Genomic DNA, 21,985 nt, shown 5'->3' on the forward strand with positions numbered 1-21,985 from the left:
CCATAGAGCAGATTCATATTTAAGGAGGTGAGTTGTTCTCACCCACTATCCCCTGAGGAAGCCAGCTCATGTGATCTCCCGGTTCCTCCAGCCCTGCATCCCTTTTTGGTTATGTGATTTTTATTTTTACTCACTACGCTACATTTGCTTTATTGTCCTTTACCATCATTTTTTTTGTTATATGATATATGTATTGTATATTGGGGCTGGACTCTGGGGGATCTTGGATCTGTTTTCCCTAGCAATGGGATTTTTAACCGTTTTTAATTTCTATGTTTGAGATTTAATGAATAAAGTTCATATTTTCCCATATTTTCATAAGTTCATGTCTTTCTGTCTGTTTGATCCATTGTTTCACATGCTGAAAATACAAAATTGCGACCCATTTTCTGTAAGTTTATGATGTATGACATGTGAGATGGTAATGAAATCTTGGAAATAGACAGCTTTCTAGACCTGATACTAGTTACCTTTCTAGAACACATTTAGTACAGTGACAAATACATTCTGTTTCCAGAAACTGATAAATGACAGCTTGTCAGTCATTTAATGTTATAAAACTCCTGACAAATGATCATTAGTTACTGAAAAGCTCATTTAGAGCTAGCTTCACTTGCATCTAAAACATTCATTGGCTTCTTACAAGATGATTATTTGGGACAGATGACCCTGTCTATTTCCACCAGGGATTTGGCCTTTGAAGAGGCATATTACAGTTGCAACAGATTAAAAACATGTCATAACATGGTACCAAAGGGATAGGCAGAGTAGTTGTCATTGGACAATTCTTAGTCAGGGAAGACATTTTGTGCATAGTCAAAAACCAGCCAACATGTCTGGTTAGGAAAAGCAGATTCAGAGTCAGAAAACAGGCCAGGAGTCAGCACACAAGCATATTGAGGTATGTGTACGTGTAATGATGCACTGGATGAGGACACATCCCTCAGTCTGTCATCAAGTAGATGCCTCCAGCTTTTACTGGGTATAATAGGTATCATGATCATGCAAAAGGCATTTGCATCTTTGGGTCATGAAACTGTGCTCATGATACTACATCTGATTTTCATCATTTTTACAGTAACATTAAGCGGACTACCATATGCCCTGAGACAAGAGTGTGGATGAAGGCTACCATTAGACCTATCCCTTAACAATCAAAGTTTTTAAATTATCACATATGATCTCTTATTAGAATCAAGTTTAATATATAGATACAGTATCAGTACAAAACACATGTAAATTCTGTAAAAAAAAAAAAAACACAAGCTTGCTACATATATGCAATTTACCCCTTCATGCTCACTGATGGATATATCCATTAGCGAGCTATGAAGGGTTTATGAAGAGGGATCACAGGTATCTTGATTATATAACCACAATCCGTTTGATTCTGATACCCCAACAGCAGCTGCTGCTAAAACCTGCTCTCTCCCTCCAGGGGCAGCTCCAGATTTAAATAGGCCCCTGGGCAACAGAATCTCAGCAAGCCCCTTTGCTTTACCTCACAAATTTTGTGGCTGAAGATGTGCCCTATGGTCCACCATTTGCCCCCTCTCCTTAGACCATGCATTTTACATGTTACCAGGAGTTTGGTTGGTTTGAAAGAGCTTTGTTAACTCTTTCACAGCTGCATACACTTAGCATGTGTTTAGCTGCTTTGAAAGCATTTTATTTCATTACTAACATGAAAAACGATGCCCAAATGATGCACACACCATGTATGAAAATACCGTCAGGGTGCATGCGTCAGAACACATGCATTTTTGAATATTACAATGCATTTGGCAACACAGCTGCCTACACTTCCAGCAATGAAGAAAAATGCTTACAGAGTAACCAAATGCAAACGCATGCATTCACACGTTTTGATGCCTCCAAAACACCACGTTTGAACCCCCCTTTAGGGTTAATGTTTAAAATGAAGCATTGATGGGTTGACAGCAACAAAATAGTTGGAAAGCAAGGTGACCTGTCAAATATAGTTATGTTGGGAAGAGGCAGAGGGTTGAAAGGAAGAGAAACATTGAAAATTGGTGGAACAGGTGAGACACAGGTAAAGATGTGATCTTTAGGGGGCAGAAAGCGGACAATAATTTACACTCTAGGAGGGAGAAAGTAATTGGCAGACATCAGTTGGCAGACACAATCCCTTTTAGACTACATTCTGCCATAACTGTACACACTATAGCTTTTGCAATTACCCAACACTGTCCCAGCCGGGTGCCCATGATAAGGAGACCAGCAAGAGTATATGACTGCTACTGCTTTCTACAGAGCTCAAACACACAGCACCTTGACTCCTACCATTCTGTCCTCTGGAGCCTCCTCACAAAGGGTTACGGGGTCAATGGACAGAGGGGACAAGTTATCTTGCCTTCTGCCTGCACACTGTCTAAAGAGTTGTTCCCACAAAATGAAAAAAGTGCTGCATGAATATCCTAATACTGCTGCCCGACCCTGGGAGGTTTTGGGCTCCTATGGGTACCCAGTGCAATGCTTGAACACAGCCACTGATGATGCAGAGAATGAATGTTCTCGGCATGATTATTATACTCCTCTCAAGAGTTGAAGCCGTTGGACTCCCCTTGCAGCATCGAGTGGGCCCTGCCAGCACCAGTGGGCACCAGCCGGTCCTGCTCCTCTCACATACCCACGTATGTATGACTGCCTAGGCATTTGGATATTCATGCATCTCCTTACACACAAAATTGAGGGTGAGAATTATTACAAAACGTAATCCCGGGTCTGGTTGGTGAAAGAGACCACAACAGAACCCCCACCTGAAAAAAAAACATCTGTGAAAAATAATCCAGACAACAAATTCCATCTATGAATAAATGAAGTGGCAATAATAAATTAAAGGTTATGTTTTATAGGTGTCCTGTGGCTAGACATAATAAGCTGAAATAAATTTAACAAGCTTCTATATTCCCCTGTTTAAATTCCAAGGTTAATATACGGTACTATTAACATCATTGTGGCACCCGTCTATTTCGACATTTGTATGCATGTTCATAATGTAGTTTATTTTTAACAATCTACCATTTTCCTGGTACATAAGTTTGTTTTCTACTGTCATAAGGAATCATGATGTTTCTGGTCCTGGTCCCAGGGAATAAGGTCAGATGTATTAGGATAGATTACATGACCTATGCTAAGCAATGAATACTTGTGTTATTCGCTTAAACAATCTATAAATAAATTATATAAATAATAAAGTCTCGCTGCAATAACTAAATGCAGTGAAATACTGTACTTATGTGGAATGTTTGCTTGGTTGAGATTAGAACAACTAATTAAATAGCAAACTTCTTCCACTTACAACTGCTGTCTACTTCATTTAAGGTTTGGATAGGCTGCCACTCCTGAATCCGTCTGATGCATTTCTATTATATTTATAGTCTGCAAACAAAGACTAAGAGGACTGAAGAGTCATCAGTGCAGGTTCGGTGGGGCCGAGAAGAGGCGAGTACGGTTTGTTTAGTTTAAAAAAAATAATAATAAAAACTTGTTGTTTAATTATTGTTCTTTTTAGCGAGAAAAATAGATTCCAAATAGGTTTAAAAATGTTAATTAATGTTCAAATCTTAAACCACAAGCATACATAAAAGCCCCATTGATTTAGAAACACAAAATACTCTGTTTTATATTTTTATATATTGCATTTCTTAAAGAAGGTTTTGTGACCTCACACAATAGGTTGTGCACATTTGCCTGCTGATGCACAAACCGGTACATACCCTGGATACATACTGCAAAGCTTTACTATTATCAAACACTTCTTTATGTTAGCGCACTTGCAAAATATTGCTTTCCCAGTGAAAGTTTTAACTTTGAAGTAGTCTGGAATGAAACAGCTTCAAAACACTACCATTCCCAGATGTTACTTCTTTCAAGTGAAACAATGTCTCTATTCTACTGGATGCACTACACAATGCATGAAATAATCCAAAGGCATTTGTAATTTGTTTTTTTACTTTTCCTTTCTATTTTTATTTCTTTGGTAACAATGTTTCATATCTTTTCCTTTTCTGTTTTGACTAAATTAAATGCACATCTTAACGATTTTGTAGATTTTCTGGGGTTGGAAAAGAGGGGAAAAGAATAATCCATGTAGAAGAATAACTCTCACTTTAAAGGGGTTTTCCCATCTGGGCATTTACATTTAATTAAATTCATTTGCCTTATGTAAACATTTCTTCAATTGGATGTTAATTAAAAAAATGTCCCTGTGTGAAGATAATTTCTCATAAATGTAGTCATGTTATCCCTTAGAAACCAGATAGCTTCCTCGGATACGACCACCTCACACTGGCAGCGGTGGCCAGACTTGCGCTATAGAGTCCTGCCGGACCACCAGGATTCAGCAATCATTACCACAGGGTGGCTGTGCGACATTTAGTAACTCCCGGACATTTTATATACAATAACCTTTTGTTTCTTTGTGCAATCCCTCCAGCAGAGGTGGCCGTATCCGAGGAAGCCATCACGTTTCTAAGGGACAATATGACTACATTTATGAGAAATTATCTTCACACAGGAACATTTTTTTTAATAACATCTAATTGTTATTAATGTTTACATATGGCCGATTAATGAAACTTAATGTGCCCAGATGAGAATACCACTTTAAGTCCTCATGCACATGCACTGCTGATGTCAATGCAAGAATACTGGCACATTCATGGCAAGGCTCAGTGCATGCATGTGCCATGAATGTGCCCAACAGAAGGCTATGAGGCCATGAGTTAGCCGCAGTTTGTCTGACAAGCTCATGGCTAAAGCACACAGTTGTGTAAATGGTTTTCCACAATGTAATAGGCACGCTCTCTTGAAGATAAGATGTTTGCAAAGCCATATTGACCAGGCCATAACCAAGGTCACAAGGTCACATGGGGGTGGCTAGAAAATCCGTGTTGGCAGCACACATGCACCAATGCAACTTAAGTGACTCCAGCAACTTTGCCTAAGGCACCCATAATTGCTACCAGCAATGATCACGGATGTTACTAGTGGGTAATTGCTGCAATATACCCATAAGCCATCTCCATACACATGGCTCGACACTGCGCTGTAATAGTATGGCACTTGTCAGGAAGTTGTTAATAAAACATTAAGACATTAAGTTCTGAAATGGGGTTTACTGCATTGGAGTTTATCATTGGTAAAGACACAGTAATTGGCTTTCTTGCTACAAAGTTTATTATTGCAAATCTAACATAAATTTGTGCCCAAAGTCGATAATGGCACCTTTTTGCCATTTTGAAAAAATTAAAATTTCTATAAAAATTGATCAAAAGGTTGAACAGTCCTGAAAGTGATAACATTGTAAACATCATCAAAATCCACAAAAAACTACACCACCCACGTCTCCATACACCAAAGTACAAAAAGTTATTAGCGCCAGAAGATGGCAAAATCCAATAAAAAATTTTGTACAGGAGGTTTTAATTCTTTTAAATGTATGAAAACATTGTAAAACATTGTAAAACCTTTACAAATGTGTTATCCCCGTAATCGACATGTCATTCGGGGCATACAGTGAAATCCGTAAAACCAAAGCCCACAAGAATACGGCACAAATGTGTTTTTTACCAATTTCACTGCATTTGAAATTTTTTTCCCAGCTTCCCAGTACATGGCATGGAATATTAAATACCATCTTTTTGAAGTGTAATTTATTATGCAGATAAGCCATCACACAGCTCTGTACATGGAAAAATAAAAAAAGTTATAGATTTTTGAAGGTGGGGAGTGAAAAATGAAAATGCAAAAACGAAAAAAGGGCTGCGGCGTTAAGGGGTGAATTTCAAGGATGATCTATTTAGAGCTGATCGTCACATTTACTATATTTGTAGTTATTGGCCTGCCTTTACAAACAAATACATAATGTATTTTTTTACATTTTTTGATGACCATTTGGATATTTTTAATTGGGAGTGATTTTAACAATATAACGTTCAAATTATTACCTTGTGTTTTTTAGGTTTGTTTCAAGGAGCATACATACATTTTTGTGTTTTATTTTTACTAATAAAAATGCAAATTGCGATTATTTTCAACAAAAATAACCAACACAATGTTAAAAAAAAATCGCAACATGTGATTAATAAAATAAACCACACCTATTCATGAATAAAGACAAATTAGAAGGAATAAAAAAACAAACGCAAACAAAAGAACATAGAGCATGGAGACATTTATCACAAAATACACTATGTTAAATTAGACACATACATACAATGAAGTTTATATCTATAAACCATTTCAAAAACAAAACAAAAAAAAATAAATAAAAAATGTTCCCCATAGTCTTAAATCTATCTATGTTAAACTCTACACACCATGCTAAACTTTACTTTTTTGGCAGTATGTTGATCTGTATGTTTACACATCTGAAATCTACCTAGAGTAATGAAATTCCCTTTCCTTTAGTAGATAGAGAAACTTCGACGGCTGCACTATTCCCACCATTTTGTGCAACAAAAACTTGACAACCTGAATAATGCTCAATACAATTGGAGTAATAAGAATTTGAAAATGAAATAAAATGTTAGGCATTTAGGCATCCATATCGAAGGTATTCTAATATGTACATAAAAAATCCTATTACATAATTTTCTCAATGCTCTATTACATAATCTTCAATGTCTACACATTGCCATATTCACTCCATTATTTCCTCTGTTCATGCATATGTGTTGTGGCTCAGATAGCTTCTGTCTGTTTTATTTTATTCACTTTTCCCAGGTGTTTTTCTTTTATTGTCCCAATGAAATCAATCAATGTTACACTGAAAACAGTGTTGTGCGGTTAATCCCTAAGGTACCCCTGTCACTGCCTCCCTTTTTCACTGTGATTCACATGTCAATAGTGACATCAAGGTCGTAAGCTGAATTAGAGTTGTGGATTGCCAAGCCAATCGAGCAGCCATTTTAACACGTTTTCGTGATTTCTATTAAATAGACTCTATAAAGCGACATATGAGGAGATTTCCATCAAAGCAACAAAATGCTAAATGGGTAGAAGATTTATCATTATTAAATGGAGTTACAATATCCAACTAAAATTTGACAGTAGAAGCATTAACTAGTCACCGGGTATTTGGACATACCAAAGTATTAAGTACAAAAATGCAAAAAAAAAAAAAATATTAAATGTTTTACATAATATTATCAACATTTGATGTAATAGTAAGTTACCCTGCTATTAAGTATGTATAAATAAGGCTCTTCACACATGATGGTTGTTTGATGCATTATTCAGGTTTTCCAAAGTGCAATCTGCAGGAGACACAGTATAATTCCAAAAAAGTAAATTCATATGATATTAAAATAAATTATAAAAGTAGTCCAAATCTCAAAAAATATTCAAATTGACTTGAAATTACCCCCTTCACCCTAAAACATTTAAATCCATAACAAAACATTTATAAATATGTCAGGTATTCCCGCATCCGAAAAACCTGCTGTATCAAAATATTAAATATATGATTTTGTGTCACAATAATATAATTTATTAAAACTTTTCAGTTTGCCACTGATGAAAGGTTACAAATTCATTACTATAAAAGAAAATAGACAAAGAAGCAGACAAAAGGGGAGATTTATCAAATTCTGCCGCAAGTCTGGCCTGGGGTAGCATTGAGGCATAGCAGCTACAGGTAGTGCGCAGTAATGCCCCCCACTGACACACTATACCATCAGGCATGTCCACTATTGTCCTTTCTTCAAGGCTGGTATGTCAGTTTTCAGGTGCACAAGCTCTAATAAATTCCCCCACAGACAAGAAAGAGTCCAGTACATGGGTCTACTTTCTCTCTTATATATGCACTGCCCTTATACACTGACCCAGTAGTACGCCATTACAACCAGTGTTAGGCTACACCTAAACTTGATATTCTGCATTTGTATCTTTTATGCTACACCTATTCAAATAATTTAGGCACTTGTCCCAGGTATTGTCTAAGGGTGCTTTGTAAATTTAGAAAACTATGTTGAATTACATGCATCAATAGAAGAACTAATGGATGTTTTATTCTAGAATCTATACTAGCATAAACTGTAAAGTTATAATAAGATTTTATAAATTTATTTTATGTGATTCCCCCTTTAAAAACAAACAGAACGATACCTACTTTGTGCTGCTCACCCTTTTATTTCCAAAATTACTTTCTGTTCTGAAAGTGTTTGACAATTTTTCTCACCAGAAGTGAAGTGGGAGGAGACTCATGTCTGTCTGCCTGTCTATGCCCTCAAGCTGAGGCCAGTTAGCTTGTCCACAGATCCCATCATACCTTGTGTTCTCTCTCAAAGTAATTTAGCATTAAAGCCATTTAGTTTACCACAAGTAAATCCACTGCAAACTGCACAGTGCACATACAGGATGTATATGGGGACTAGCCTGGCAGCTTCCATGACATTGACGAGAAGGGAACATGTAATATGTGGAAGAAATCAGAAGTGAACTAGTTACAAAAAGTCTATAACATGTGCTGTGTGAGAGTTATTAGCTTCCCTGTACAGAGCTGATACTGCTGATGGCAAGGTTGGGGTAAGGGCTTCAGCATGAGGTTAGTGATGGGCGATTCGATTCCAACGATATTAAATTCAATTAGAATTTTAGGAAAGCTTTGATTCGTAGCGAATTCGAAGTTTACAGTGATTCTTGGGAACGAATTTCAATTTTTTTCCCTTTATTAGCAAAATGGCCGCAAGCACAACGTATTACATGGGGCAAAGAACTCTGGGAAATGTCCCTCACTGTAGGGCTGTATTCTTCACTGGGGGCGGTAGTGTTCCTCACGGTATGGCGGTAGTGTTCCTCACGGTATGGCGGTAGTGATAATAAATTTGGATAGGTTTTATAATGTTTTCATACATTTACAAAAATTACAACTTCCTGTACAAAAAAAAAACTATATATATTTTGCCATCTTCTGGCACTAATAACTTTTTATTGGTGTACGGAGCTGTGAGTAGTGTCATTTTTTGTAACTTTTGATGGCGTTTTCATTACTATCATTTTAAAGACTGTATGACCTTTTGATCACTTTTTATTGAATTTTTTATATTTTTCAAAATGGAAAAAAAGTGCTATTTTCTACTTCAGTGAAAAACCGTTATTATATTTTGATAGATTGGGCATTTTCGGACGCGGAGATAGCTAATGTGTCTGTGATTTTTACTGTTTATTAGGTTTTATATCAGTTCTAGTGAAAGGGGGGGGGGTGATTTGAATTTTTAATATTTTATAAATTTTTTTTATTTTTTAAACTTTTTTTTTTCTTTTTTTTTTCCACTATTTCTTAGACCATCTAGGGTACATTAACCCTAGATGGTCAGATCGTTCCTACCATATACTGTTTATGATTTTTACTGTTTATTTTTATATTAGTTCTAGGGAAAGGGAGTGATTTGAGTTTTTAGTTTTTTAAATTCTAATTTTAGAGATAAGCAAGCACTAAAATGCTCGAGTGCTCGTTACTCGATTCAAACCTTTTCCGATGCTCGAGTGCTCGTATCGAATAACGAACCCCATTGAAGTCAATGGGAGACTCGAGCATTTTTTAATGAAAGAAAACATTGAAAGAACACTAAAGAAGAACACATTGCAGATGTTTTCACTGAAAGAACACAGTGAAGAACACATTGCAGATGTTTCCGTACATCTGCTAACTTGTTGGAACACATATCCATAGTGTTGGAACGCATCCTGCTCTACTATGCACAGAGAGAGAGCTCTGTCACATGACCTCCTCCTCTTTGAGCAGCCACCCCTCCCCTCCCAGAAGTCCAGAGAGTTTGTAGAGTTTTTTAATACTACAGACTCCAGGGCTTGACAGCAGGGGGAGTGGAAGCAGCCACTGTAGCACTCAGATAATCTATAGCAAGGAAACTGCTGCAGTTTCAACAAAGATAAAAGGCAAATTTTTTTTTACATCCCAAGGGCTATTGATTTGTGGAAAAGAAAAACCTTTACAGTTAATCTTTAATGTTCGGCAATTAAAAAGAGTAGTGAGACACATCCATTTTTATTTTAAATTATCTGACAATGCTGGCCTCTATTTTTTCTTATTAGGGCACAGAAAATGCCAGAAAATGTCCCCTCAGCCAATCAATAACCCAATGACTACTGTATCCAGTGATTTACTTGACATTCATATTCTGTGTCAAGAAGAACCAAGGAGCACATGAGTAGATATCGGTACGAGATCGAGGAAGTACTGGAACAGAAATAGCAGGGGTTCAATACGGTAAATACATTAATACAGTAAATACCACTTCTTCATTGAGTGTCTAGTTCATTCTGAACCAGTTTGAAATTGTTTGCCCTGCCAAGATAGCAAAATGTTGGTAGAACCACCAGCAGATCTCTGCTCAACAAAATAATATGTGTACATCTCAAAGAACATGTCTAGTGATGTTGCTATAGTTGCACATCTAGAATGACTAGGAATGAAAAGCAATATTCTCCACTGGCGGTGGTGTGGTGATATATTTTTATAATTTTTGTAAGCCAAGACAGGTTTCCCTTTTCAATTTTCATAAAGTTGCCTTTTTGTGAAGAAAGATGATAAGTTCTGCAGAAGGAATGTCCTAGTAAGTTCTTTAAATAAATAATATGGTTTGTTTTTCTTTATCGGATAGATCTATGCTATTTTGTTTTAGTACAGTGGATTTGTAATAGATTGGGATGTCTGAAATATACAGTAAATGAAACAAAACAGTAGTAAATTAATTATGACTGCCTAAGGTCATATATGGACTGTTCGGTCTGCCTTCTTTTGGTTCGGGCTTCCATGCAGTGAGAGACATGCCTTACTATGTTGGAATATTTATGTTTGTGTTTTGGACAAAAATGTCTCCACAGACAGGATGTTTTGGTAGTTATCTACTGACCTCATTTGAGATTCTGGAAACTGCATCCTGTTGTACAACATAATAAATAAAATACTTCAGTTTGAAGGGTGCACCCATATGTATTACCTTGATGTTTTATTTAGAAAGGTTAGACGGGCGAATTGCTGGCAGAAGATGACCACTACACAAACAAGAAAAGTGAAGCGTGAACCATTCAGGAACCAAGCAGAAAGAAGTGCAGAACAGCATTCTGAAGAATGATAAACTGCAGCAAATGTGCTTGTAGCAGGATGATCATCTTAACTTCTAACAACAAACTGCTGTTTAAGTGAAACTATGGGTGCGAACGGAACTCAGTGAATTAGTTATGGCATTGCCTCTAGTCTCCCAGTGGGCACGAGATCAAAAGACTGAAAGAATGCTGTCCTTTGCTAAATGAGCTATGCCCTCATCTGCATGCATATACAGTTCTTCCAGAGATAATACTGCTACAAACATCAACTTGAAATCCTGAAAGCCTAGCAACAAAAATCCTTTCCAGTTTTTCAGACCCCAAATTGCAGTCACTTCGCTTTATTAGGCAAGATTAAAAGGCACAAAAGAACACTGATTTTATTAAGGTGGGAAAATCAAACTAAAGCCATGAATCGTTGCATAGCTTTACAAACATAGTCTGTAAGAGTGCAACACAATAAATCTGTTTCAGTCCTTGGCAGAGTACAATGCCAAGCTTTCAAATGGAGAACAGAGGTTAAAATAGAAAAAAACTAGTTAATACCTTGAGAAAGAACAAGTGATTTCAAGGACTGTAAACATGTTTTGTCAATTAGAAACCGCACCTATCTGTTTGAGTCTCTGTCTCAAAATGTCACGCATTTATTTAAAGGAACACTCCAGTCAAAGCTAATTAATTGACTTGTGTTGTATGATAAATCTCTGTAAAAATGGCAAATGTAGTGGTTGGCATTCTAAGCAAACCAGTTAATCTCCCCAAAATTTGTAAATTTACCAGTTTTCTACCACCATCTACTATGTGGTAACTGGTGTAGAATCCATCGCAATTTTTCAACTTCGCCACCTCCACCACCCAAGTGGGCATGGAGTCTGCTTTGCTTGGCACCAGCTATAGATGTAGTGTTATTCCAGCCAAAGAGGCCTCTAAGTACCATATTTTCTGGTGTATAAGATGACCTTTTAACCCCCCAAAATATTTTCGGGGGTCGTCTTATACGCCATGTTAGGGGCGGCACCTTATTGAAGCAAGATTCAAAACGGTGCCCCCTGCAGCAAACACCTATACATAGCACCTGCAATCGATGCTAGCAAAATATGATATATCTAGTGCAGCTTGTGGGGTGAGGTTAACTTTAAGTTTAGTGCACTTTACAATGAATAATTTTGCAATATTTAAAAAAGATTTATTTTAACTGTAGCATGAGATGTGAAATTACTCTTTTTACTTACCTTTCTAGCCTAAACTCACGTCACCTTTGTTGGCTTACTTTATGCCAAAATTAACCAGAACAAGGGACATTCAAAATATATCCCTTGTATGAAAGGGAAAATTATGGCAAAGGAACAGTGATCCCTAATTCTAAACCCACCAGACTGGTCCTACCTACTTACTAGATACGACCCTAAAATGTGGCCTGTAACATGGTGGGAAGTTAATGGACTCTCCCTGCACCAAATTGCAAAACACAATAAGAACAGTGCAATAAAAACAGAGAAGAGAAGGCAACAGGGTTTGGTCACAACAAATAGGGCAAATCTAGACAGGAGAGTAATCAAAAGCTGGAGTCAGGATACCAGGAATCAAATATACAAATCACAAGAAGAATAGTAAGCGTAGAAAGAGCTATGTATGGGATTTCAAAACTTCAGCCTCGAAAGTGATTGGTCCTGAGCTCAGAGATCTATAGATCACAGAGAGCAGGTGAGGAGTGTGAAGCTTGTCAATCACAGAGATAAAAGCAGAGCCTCCTCAGTCGACAAGGGTGGTGCTGACAAAGATTTTTCACATACAGTAAATCACAGCATGTTTTTGTATTATAGTTTATTTTATTACATGTGTGAACTGCAACCTGGACTATGTAGGGTGCACCATGTGAATGCTCAAGGAATGCATAAGTGAGCATCTTAATGGAACTACAAAAACAGATTACTGTATTTTTCGGACTATAAGGTGCACCGGATTATAAGGCGCACCATCAATAAATGCCTGCTAAAACATCTAGGTTCATATATAAGGCGCACCAGATTATAAGGCACGCCTGATTATAAGGATGAATGACCATCAGGTGGCAGACCTGTGCACAGTTCAAGGCAGCTGTTGTCTGTAAGTACGGTTCATATATAAGGCGCACTGGACTATTTATGATAAAATCAAAGGATTTTTTGTGTGCCTTATAGTCCAAAAATATGGTACAGAAATCCATCAAATGCTGCTAAACATTTTATAGATCAACATTACAGGGATGTATTAGGTTTTCAGTTCAGTGGTCTTGAAAGGGTTAAAGTAAGCAATACAGGAGGAGATTTAAGAAGAAAGTTGTTAAATCATGAAGGATTTGGGGATTTTGGATCCTCATGAAAGATTGTATTTTTCCAAAAGGTCTAAATGTCAGGAATGATCTGCTTTTAAATTGCTTATATGTGTTCATAGTTAGCTTTTTCTACATGTGTTTTTTAATACATATTTGTTTGCTGTTGGGGGCGTTCACTAGCAAGTCATGCATGCACCCACACCTAATATAATGGAAATTGATTCTATTTCCGTTACAAATGGCATCTTAGTGAACAGCTTATTTCTGTTATCTCTGACTAAGGAACAAAGTAGGTCTGAAATTAGATGGCAACATATTTTGTATGTCTGTACACCAGTAATGCTTTTATCCAGGACCAATAAAGCATTATTTTACACTAACAAGAGAGTGCCGGTCAAAATTTATTTTTTCTATTTTTTTAATACCAAAATGGAGAAAATAATCATTTATGAAGACCAGAATTTTAACTTCAATAAGATGCAAAATTGGAAATCATAAATTTGGTGCATCTTGAAGTCACCAAAGTCTCATAAAAAAAATATCTGACTTCACGTGGTCACATGGTAATAAATTATCAACTGTCTAAAACAAGGGTGGGCAATTAATTTTCCCAAAGGGCCACATGAGATACTGAAATGCTTTTAGAGGGACAGACTAATATACTTAACTCAGTTCTACGCAAATCCTTTACACTATATTTAGTATCCCTACATAAAAAAAACTGAAAAAGAAAACATAACAATGATTTAATGAAAAAATGGAGGACCTAATTACATTATTATTCAGGGGAATTCAAAGTTTTCAATAAGTTTACGTGGGCAATTGCATTCTTCAAAAAAAAAAAAAAATTCTGAATTGCACCACAATTTGATTTTGACTCCCGTGAAAGTTGTTTTATGAGGTAATTTATAGGGTTTTACTTTTATTTAGGACTCTCAAAGTCACTTGAAAGTTGTGCCGTCTCTCAAATTTGATGAAAATGTGAAAAACTGCACTTCAAATAAACCGTGCCAGTATAAAGCAGACATTTGAGAAATGTTTAAGTTAGTCACTCGAACTATCTAAAAAGGAAGAGGTTTTTAACATTTTTCACCAACTAAAGTTTTTTTTAATTACTAAACAAATGTCACAATAGATATCCGCCAAATCAGATTCTTAGAGCATAACTGTAAAGTTACTGACAAAAAATAGTTTTAGCACAACTGGAGAGAGCCTTTGACAGCAATTTGTATGTTACCTGTATCATACTGCTGGCTTCTTTCTAACCTGACATATATCTGGTAAATTTAACATTATTTCTTATTAAATCAGATTCGGCTAATCCTGATGTAGGTGGGCACTTCTAGGTTGTGCTTAGGGCAATGAAGCCAAAACGGAACAGCATGTTTGTAATTGGCTGATCTGAGGCATGTGAGGAATCACATGCTTGTGGCATCTCTAAAGGTTTTTTGGCAGAACACTAAGGACTTTCAAATCATGCAGAACAGCATGTACGTATTAGGATGACCTGAAGCATGTGATGAGTCACATGTTTGTGACATCATTAAAGGAACCTGTAATCTGTAGCTGTTCCATACAGTTTCTCACGGTTACTAGACAAAAATGACAAATGAAGATTAGCCTGGGGTGCGTGGTAAAACCTCTGCTAGCTGCTATACACCTGCGGATAGCTAATAAGAGTAAATTAGAGAATTGCTTATTTTTGCTTAATGAAAAGTTAGGCAAAAGTTTTTGTACTTTACAGTTGTACTTTATTAAAAAAAAAAAAAAAAAAGTCTGGTAAGGAAGGTAAAAACTGGATTAGACGACAATGGGTTAAAATAAATCTTATTGTCCCTTATTGTTTTTCTATCGGTCTGATAGAAATACTAGCACCGAAATAGATACAAAAGATACAGGTAAATGATAGTATTATGTAAATAGGTGCTAAGAAATATTTCCTGCCATAGCACATGGCTATGAAAAAAAGCTTTACTTTAATATACAATATTTAATGAGAGATTGAAAAAATTATGAACAAAAACTGCATGCCACATTTAACTTAAGCACAAACAGCCTAGGGCTGTAAGAGAGGAGTTTAATATTTAATTTTTCTCATGTTTCTTTGAAGTTAAATAAACTCATACAGCATAACCGATTCAAAATTACTAAAAATAAGATTATATGAATAATAATATAATAATAATTATCATGATCATCATCATAATCATGAATAATACTGATACCAATAATTATTATTATAATTATAATAAATAAAAATATAAATTGTGCTGAAAAAAATCCTAACTTTGCTTATACTCGAGTCTGTAAAAAAATTAACACTGTACTCACTTTTCCGACACCGCCCACAGTTCCTCTTCTTGCTTTGGATGCTCATGTGCCTCTTTGGCTCCTCACCAGGTTCCCAGCTATGCCAGCGCGCGCAAAGAAATTTTGGGTGCCGGCTGTGTGCGGGGAGCTGAAGGACCCAAAAAGGCAGCTGAGCATCCAAAGCAAGAAGATGACCTGATGGGAGCATTGGAAAGGGGAGTACAGTGTTAATTTTTTTTTTATTAAAGTCTTGGCATACTCGGGGGGTGATGGGCTGGCTATATACTGCAGGGGCTGGAAGGCTTTATACTGGGGGGCATGGGCTGGCAGGCATTATACTGGGGGGTAGGGGCTGACAGGCTTTATACTGGGGGGCAGGGGCTGACAGGCTACATGCTGGGGGGCAGGGGCTGACAGGCTGTATATGGAGTGGAAGCTGTGACTAAAGTATTTCCCACCCTTGGCTTATACTCAAGTTAATAGATTTTCCCAATTTTTTATGTTAAAATTAGGTATTTTGGCTATGGTATTTTGAAAATAAAACCTCATAAAATCACCTAAAATTTGTGAAGCCTTGGCCCACTGTATTTACTATAGCCTCTGCCAAAAACATAATCCAATGAAATCTCCACCAGGAATTGGTTTGTGGTGCTTGAACTAAGCACCACATTTACTAAGAGACCGAAACCTCTGAGTAAGGCTATATGCACACAGATGTTTGTAACATCAATGGGCTGTTTGCAGCCCGGCTGATCGGAAGGTCCCACCACTCTCATTCCAATTAAAATCTCCTGTCTATAGCCCAAATCTGGGCTATATTTTGAACATAGGCTGCGCAGCACGTTAATGGTGCGACCTGGCGGCCTCACCGTGTCACCGTGGCTCCATTTTATGTTTGCTTATTTGAGACCCAAATCCAACACAACCAAGGGAAATATTAGGGCGCCTCCTCCAATATCTTATTGGCACATTAGAGTATTTTTTACCATAATGTATAAGCCAAAATGAGGACCGGATACTAAATACAGCATTAGTTTCTTTTTTTTTGTTTTTAGCTTTAAAAATGCAAATTAAAATTAAAAACAGATTTCACTAATTAAATTTGTGTATTAGGTCTGTTAGAAAAAGAAATGTCATGAAAATCTTTGAAATATTTTCCATTAAACATTTCAAATGTAAAAGGTGAATACAGTTCACAATGTATTAGCTGAGGCTGCACACAGACAGCAGTATAACTTGAATAAAATATGTTACATGAAGAGCGAGCATGATAAAGTACAGCACTTTCCACATCCTCTAATGTATCTGTTACCTGCACACAAATGCTCCTATATTATGGCTCATTTGCCTGCCGTGCTAGAACTGAATTCATCCAGAAGATGGCCAAGACTGACAACATGATAGTATTAGCATAGTTTTATCCATTTATTGAGAAGCCCTTTGAAAGCAATTATTATAATAAAATGTATAATATACAAGAGTTATTATAGAGTAATAGAAATACAGGATATTCTTAGGAAATGGTTTTAACCTTTAAAGGACCCAGGCTTTTTTTTTCGCTCATTTTTCATCTTCAAAATTCTGTAACTTTTTAATTTTTTTTGTGTACAAAACTGTTCCAGGGCTTATTTTCTGCATAATAAAATGTTACTATTCTGTGCCATTATTTATTATTCCATGCTGTGTACAGGAAAGCTGTAAATAAAACCTCCAAATGTAGTGAAAGTGGTGAAAAAATGCATTTGCGTCCCTTTCTTGTGGCTTTAGCTTTTAGGACTTTCACTATGCACTGTAAATAAAACATCTGCTTTATTTTTTGGTTTGGTAAAATCACAGTGATACCAAATTTATATAAACACATACAAAAACAAATTATTTCACCATCTTTGGATGCTAATTACTTTTTCATGCGTTGGTGTATGGAGCTGTGTAAGGTTGCATTTTTCGCAAGATGAGCTGGCATTTATTTTGCTACTATTTTTCAGACTATGCAATCTATTGATCACGTTTTATTACATTTTTATGTTATGTAAAATGGTGTAAAAGTTGAGTTTCGGACACTTGGGCTCATTGCTACCTTTAATGAATCTTCAGAAACCATGCTGCTTTAAATCTGACCAAGACCCAAGGCTTTCATAGCAACCGATCGGTGCCCCCGATGACATCATGGGGAGCGGCAATCTCAACAAAGATGGTGGTGCCCATGCACCTAAGTATTTTAAATGCCGCTGGAGTCTTTGCCAGTGGTAAACAAAGGGTTAAAACCTGCACTCCGTGCTAGAACAGACCGTGGGTGTCAGTGATGGGTGTTTGCTGCAATATGCAGCAAACCCCATCTCTGTATATATAGGGCTCAGCCCATGTGCCCTTGCATAAACCCTTCATATCTCATTAACGGATATATCCATCAGTGAGTGTGAAGGGGTTAAAGCTACAGTATGCCCTCATAATACCAGTTTTTATCTAATTACACTAGAGGTGAACCAGATTTAATATATGAGCAATGGCAAAAGGCACTTTCTCCACACAAGAGGGACAAAATCCAAGGACGCTAATTTGAAACCAGACATAACACAAAAAAGGACTAGATTTGTAACATACATTGTACATTAAGTTTCGGCTGGTGGAGCCGAAGATGAACATAAAACTCACAATAAAAACTGGATGCTTTAATGCAGCCTGGTTTCTTTCTAGGAAGCATCAAAATTAATGGGACAGATTCATCTTCTGCAGCTATCACACCTAGAGAAGAAAATAGAATCATATAAATACCTACATAGCTCTTACTTTAAAATATGATGGTGTATAGGAATACACTAGGTGGAGCACAACAACAAATTATATCACCGACTCTACCTAAGTAATAAAATAGCAACGTCAAAGAAGAAAACAAGAAAGCATCAATGTCTGAGAGGCTTTTCATATTTAAATCCATACAACATATTGCAAACAATGTAATAAGCCGTCATTTGATTTGTAACAATGGATTCAATTACAGACTTCATTTATTTCTTTATTGATATGGCTTTTTTCCCTTTTGTTGGAACATCACAGACAGAGAAAATCACTTACTCTGCTACCGCTTGAGCACTGTGTATATACATTCTGTATATTTTCTGGATGCATGAAGAATCTAATTATTACACTCCTTCTGTGCGAAAGAAAATAAACCTTGAAATTCACAAGCACAAAAGTTTGTAGTCACAATAAAATTTCTCTTAAATTTAAATGGTAAATTGAATTGATGTTTGGGAATGACTCATTTTCTATATCAATTTGGATACTTAAATTGCTTGTCAATTACTATTAAAAAAAAAAAAAAAAAAAAAATCAGTAATAGTCCTCTTTATGGGCTTTATATGGTATTGCAGGTTATTTACATTCAAGCAAATGAGGTCTAATTGGAATGCAATACATTTTCCCTTAGACCTATAGTCCACAAGCATCCACTTGCATTGTGTGCTTGCTGGAACATCCATCCTGAATACTCAGCAACCAGAACTGAAATTACATGTTGTGTTCAGTTTTGGGTTGCTAAGCGTTAGGGATGGACGTTCCAGCCAGCACACGCTGTGAGTTTGATGCATCAAACTCAGTGGTTAGCAATAGACCTTAGGTTTGTGGTAGGAAAGAGAGTGGGCAATGGCACATATATTGTGAACCAGTTTACAAATTAAAGGTTGCTGAAGAAATGTGCTCCCCTTTATGGGTTGTGCAATGAAGACACACAGCCACGGTTCGGTTTGTAATTCAATTAGTGAATTATCACATAACAACTGATAATAACTGATAAAGAGCCCTGTACAGGCTTGAAAGATGTTTTAACCAGAATCCGATAAAGAGAGCTTTTGGTATACATATCTTTATTATTAAAACTGACTAGTAGCAGGAGGAAACATTCACAATCCACAGAAATATGCTCCTGGAAGAGTAGAAATTTGGGTAAAATTTGGATTTGGCTGTGTCTTCTTCACTGAAGTATACAATATTTTGTCGTACTCTCCTGAATATGTAAGTTCATTTAATATTGTGTCTACTACATTTTATTAACTCTACATATATTTACTGAGAAGCTGAGCCTTGATTGGTAGCTCTCCTGCCACAGGTCATTAATATGAGCTGTGAGCTTTGATTGGGTACTATAGGCGATGATTATAAGAGCTTATGTGTAAGGTAAGATTGATAGAGACAGACAGGGAGTGTGAGTTGCCAGAGAGACAGACAGGGAGTGTGAGTTGCCAGAGAGACAGACAGGGAGTGTGAGTTGCCAGAGAGACAGACAGGGAGTGTGAGTTGCCAGAGAGACAGACAGGGAGTGTGAGTTGCCAGAGAGACAGACAGGGAGTGTGAGTTGCCAGAGAGACAGACAGGGAGTGTGAGTTGCCAGAGAGACAGACAGGGAGTGTGAGTTGCCAGAGAGACAGACAGGGAGTGTGAGTTGCCAGAGAGACAGACAGGGAGTGTGAGTTGCCAGAGAGACAGACAGGGAGTGTGAGTTGCCAGAGAGACAGACAGGGAGTGTGAGTTGCCAGAGAGACAGACAGGGAGTGTGAGTTGCCAGAGAGACAGACAGGGAGTGTGAGTTGCCAGAGAGACAGACAGGGAGTGTGAGTTGCCAGAGAGACAGACAGGGAGTGTGAGTTGCCAGAGAGACAGACAGGGAGTGTGAGTTGCCAGAGAGACAGACAGGGAGTGTGAGTTGCCAGAGAGACAGACAGGGAGTGTGAGTTGCCAGAGAGACAGACAGGGAGTGTGAGTTGCCAGAGAGACAGACAGGGAGTGTGAGTTGCCAGAGAGACAGACAGGGAGTGTGAGTTGCCAGAGAGACAGACAGGGAGTGTGAGTTGCCAGAGAGACAGACAGGGAGTGTGAGTTGCCAGAGAGACAGACAGGGAGTGTGAGTTGCCAGAGAGACAGACAGGGAGTGTGAGTTGCCAGAGAGACAGACAGGGAGTGTGAGTTGCCAGAGAGACAGACAGGGAGTGTGAGTTGCCAGAGAGACAGACAGGGAGTGTGAGTTGCCAGAGAGACAGACAGGGAGTGTGAGTTGCCAGAGAGACAGACAGGGAGTGTGAGTTGCCAGAGAGACAGACAGGGAGTGTGAGTTGCCAGAGAGACAGACAGGGAGTGTGAGTTGCCAGAGAGACAGACAGGGAGTGTGAGTTGCCAGAGAGACAGACAGGGAGTGTGAGTTGCCAGAGAGACAGACAGGGAGTGTGAGTTGCCAGAGAGACAGACAGGGAGTGTGAGTTGCCAGAGAGACAGACAGGGAGTGTGAGTTGCCAGAGAGACAGACAGGGAGTGTGAGTTGCCAGAGAGACAGACAGGGAGTGTGAGTTGCCAGAGAGACAGACAGGGAGTGTGAGTTGCCAGAGAGACAGACAGGGAGTGTGAGTTGCCAGAGAGACAGACAGGGAGTGTGAGTTGCCAGAGAGACAGACAGGGAGTGTGAGTTGCCAGAGAGACAGACAGGGAGTGTGAGTTGCCAGAGAGACAGACAGGGAGTGTGAGTTGCCAGAGAGACAGACAGGGAGTGTGAGTGCCAGAGAGACAGACAGGGAGAGTGTCTTTTACTAACTTACTTGTCTGTCTCTCTGTCACTCAGACAGCCATTAAGTGTGAATGAGAGACAGACAGAGAGACATAGAGGAATAGTATGTGAAAGGGTGAGAGACAGAGACAGGCAGGAAGAGTGAGTATGTGACAGAGAGAGACAGCCAGTGAGTGAGAGACTGACAGGGAGAGTAACTGATAGACAGGAAGAGTAAGTGAGTTTAAGACATAGGGGGAAATTTATCATCAGTCCTACTTGGAGTATAATTGTCGCAAATTTTGCGCAAACATTGGTTTTTTTGCAGGTTTTTTAGAGAGAAATAAGTCACACAATGGCGGAAAAAAATACACCAGAGTGTGCAACACCACATTTATCAACTGAGAATTTTCAAAAGAATGCAAATTGAATCGCAAAACTACACCACATAGGAGGTGGTGTATGTGGGTCCATTGCTACTACAGGGAGGGGACAGTAAAAGGGTAACAACCCATCAGAAGGACAGTTACCTCTGCCTTTGTGCAAGGAGGAACAGAAGGAGCACTGCCATAGCCCTGCAAAATGACCTCCAGCAGGGTACAAATGTGCATGTGTCCCAACAAACAGCTAGAAACCATGTCTATGAGGATGGTATGAGGGCAAATGTCCACAGATGGGGCCTGTTCTCACAGCCCAAAAAAGCTATGGCTGTCCCTCTCATTCCCAAGACCTGAATC

At 38.0% G+C, this 21,985-nt stretch overlaps 1 protein-coding gene across 12 annotated transcripts in view; it reads right to left on the reverse strand.

Moving 5' to 3' along the window:
• Positions 1–21,985, reverse strand: part of TENM2 (teneurin transmembrane protein 2) — a 1,545,179-nt gene that overhangs the window by 1,458,247 nt on the left and 64,947 nt on the right. For 10 of the 12 annotated variants that reach the window (XM_072145937.1, XM_072145952.1, XM_072145951.1 and 7 more), the window contains exon 2: positions 18,371–18,460. The exons of the other annotated variants lie outside the window; for them this stretch is intronic. The gene's annotated coding sequence lies outside the window, so the exon portion shown is untranslated. The remainder of the gene's footprint in view (positions 1–18,370; positions 18,461–21,985) is intronic. 12 annotated transcript variants of the gene reach the window in all.

This window comes from Engystomops pustulosus, chromosome 4 (assembly GCF_040894005.1).
Source record: "Engystomops pustulosus chromosome 4, aEngPut4.maternal, whole genome shotgun sequence".
Classification (NCBI taxonomy): Eukaryota; Metazoa; Chordata; class Amphibia; order Anura; family Leptodactylidae; genus Engystomops; species Engystomops pustulosus.